Genomic DNA, 2931 nt, shown 5'->3' on the forward strand with positions numbered 1-2931 from the left:
TGTTTTCCTTTGTAAGAGTTACCATGGTCATGGTGTCTCTTCACAGCAGTAGAAATCCTAATTAAAATACTGATGGTGGGTGGGATATTTCTATTTAATAAATTCTCGTTTCTCCTTCATAAGCTGAAAGAAAACAATTTTTCTGATCAAATACCTATATCTTATCCCACACTTTAGCAATCTCCACCCCATGTCATCCATGCTTATTATCCAAGTGTGTATGCCAAGCCTGCTCAGAGTACATAGTGTACAGAACCCTGTTTAATTGGCATTTTCTAAATGCAGTTAGCCAGGGCGCCTATTTCCCACTGAACACCAACTCATATCTTTCATTTTGAGGAAGACATCTTGGAAAACATGGCTCTAGATCGTCTGCAGCATTCAGATTCAATTGATTTATCACACGATTCTAAGGATATGGAAAGAAATCTTGAGTAGGCATTTGAGATACTTGTTTAGACAGGGAGAGTTAGAGGGAGAAATTACATTTCATTGATGGTTCCTGGGAGAAGCCACAGCTAGGAGAAGCTGATAAGGAATGGAGTGTGGAGTTGGAGAGGGAAGATGAGCTTGGGTTCAGTTTCTCAACAGAAGTGTACCCTGATTTTTCCACTTCTTGGGTTGCCTTATAGCAGTGGTTCTCAACCTTCCTAATGCTGTGACCCTTTAATATAGCTCCTCATGTTGTAGAGACCCACAATCCTAACAATATTTTCATTGCCACTTCCTAACTGTAATTTTGCTACTGTTGTGAATCATAATGCAGATGTTTGCTGTGCAGATGGTCTTGGGCAGGTGACCCTCCACCCCAAGGGGTCATGAACCACAGGTTGAGAACCTCTGTCTCGAGGAACCAGCTTCCCAAGAACATCAAAGTCCTGGCTGCAGTATAAAGATACAGCGCCCTCAAAATAAACTCAAAACTCTAGGAAGAAGCATTGAGTTACCATGACTAGACAGCTACAGATTTCAAAGTTAGGAGAACATAAGACCTAAGAATAAGTCAAACCCAGCAAGAGCTGGGCCACCACACAGGGCTTCCCCTCTCACCCAGATGGCTCCAGGGAGCAGCTGAGGAGAACCCCCTCAGCGTTTATCTCTCCAGATAAAGCACGAAGCCACAGCTCACCACCTCTGATGGCTTCTGACAGAATTTCCTATGTGGATGATAAGAAAGCTATTTCTGATGCCCAGCACTTCAGATGCCCTGCCGGATGTGGTGTTCTAAGTGGTTCAGATGTGAGTGAAATTTTCTCCTAGAAAAACCTCAAAATTTCTCCTGTTGTCTGCAAACTTCTTCATAGCTACTGAGGCTGGGCTTGGTGGCAATGCTCTCCATAAACACCGAGCATGTACTCTGGGTTATATGTATTTTTCAGAGCTAGACATTGAAACCGGGCTTCCTGTAGGCTAGACAAGCGCCCTACCGCTCAGAGCTAAATAACATTTTTGATAGCTCTATTAAGGTATAACTTATACACAATAAAATTCACCAATTTGAAGTGTGAGTGATCACAAACCTGTTTTGGAAAATTTCTACCACCCTACCTTTCATCCCAAAGTTTTGGGGGGCTCCTTTTCAGTTAATTATCATTCTTAACTACGACTCCCAGAACTACCAAACTGATTGTTTTCCTGGTGGCTTTTTATCGTGTGTGTGTGTGTGTGTGTGTGTGTGTGTGTGTGTAGATGTGTGTATGCAGTGTGTGTATGTATGTGTATATATATATATATATATATATATATATATATATATATATAAAATCTTCATATAAGATTTCACGTTAATGGAGGAATACAATGTACTATGAGGTGTTTTGTTTCTGGCAATCTTTTGCTTATCATGATTTTGTTTGTTTGTTTTTGTTTGTTTTTTGGTTTTTTTCAAGACAGGGTTTCTCTGTGTAGCTTTGCACCTTTCCTGGAACTCACTCTGTAGACCAGGCTGGCCTCAAACTCACAGAGATCCGCCTGCCTCTGCCTCCTGAGTGCTAGGATTAAAGGTGTGCGCCACCACCACCCGGCACCATGACGTTTTTTAAGATTCCTCTGGGCCATAGGTCAGGACTCAGCTCCTTTTAATTGTAAACATTCCAATGCTCCTCACCAGTCTCTTTTTATCTATACATCAGTTGTTGGGCAATTGGATTGACTCAGTTCAGTACTCATAATATAATGACACTATAAATATGTGCATATCTTTAGTTGACATATATTTTTGTTTATCTAGGGTAATACCGTGTAATATAATTAGTTACTGGGTCATATGATAAGTGTATGTTTAACCTTCCAAGAACTTTATTTTCAAAATGGCTGTACTACTTTTGCATTCCCAGTGGCAGTAAATCAGACTTCCAGTTTACACCACAGTCTCAGCCCTTGTTGTCGGGTTTTTTTAGTCTTAGCTGTGCTAGTGTGGGCTTTACAGCATCTGTGCATCAAGTTGAATTTCCCATCATGCTAAGCATCTATCCAGTCATGCGCTTTTTGACTGTTAGATGTTCTCTTGCCAAGTGCTTATGAAAATATTATGGGGGGGGGGCGCTGGAGAGATGGGCTCAGCTGTCAAGAGCACTGGCTGCTCTTCCAGAGGACCCGGGTTCAATTCCCAGCACCCACACGGCAGCTCACAACTGTCTGTAACTCAGGAGCTGACACCTTCACACAGACGTACATGCAAAATAACAATGCACGTGAAATTAAAAAAAATATTTTCCTCACCTTATTATACTATTGGATTGGATTGTTACCCTTTTATTGAGTTGAGAGCTATATTTATGTTATCTAAATATGAGTCCTTTGTCAATTATATACCACACAATTATTTCCTCTCGGTCAATGGCTTGCTTTTTAATCTTCTCAATTACATTTTTGACAAGCTAATGTTTTTAAACTTTATGAAGTCTATTTTTCTTTGTTTTTTTTTGGATT

This window comes from Peromyscus eremicus, chromosome 18 (genome assembly GCF_949786415.1).
Source record: "Peromyscus eremicus chromosome 18, PerEre_H2_v1, whole genome shotgun sequence".
In the NCBI taxonomy this organism is placed as follows: Eukaryota; Metazoa; Chordata; class Mammalia; order Rodentia; family Cricetidae; genus Peromyscus; species Peromyscus eremicus.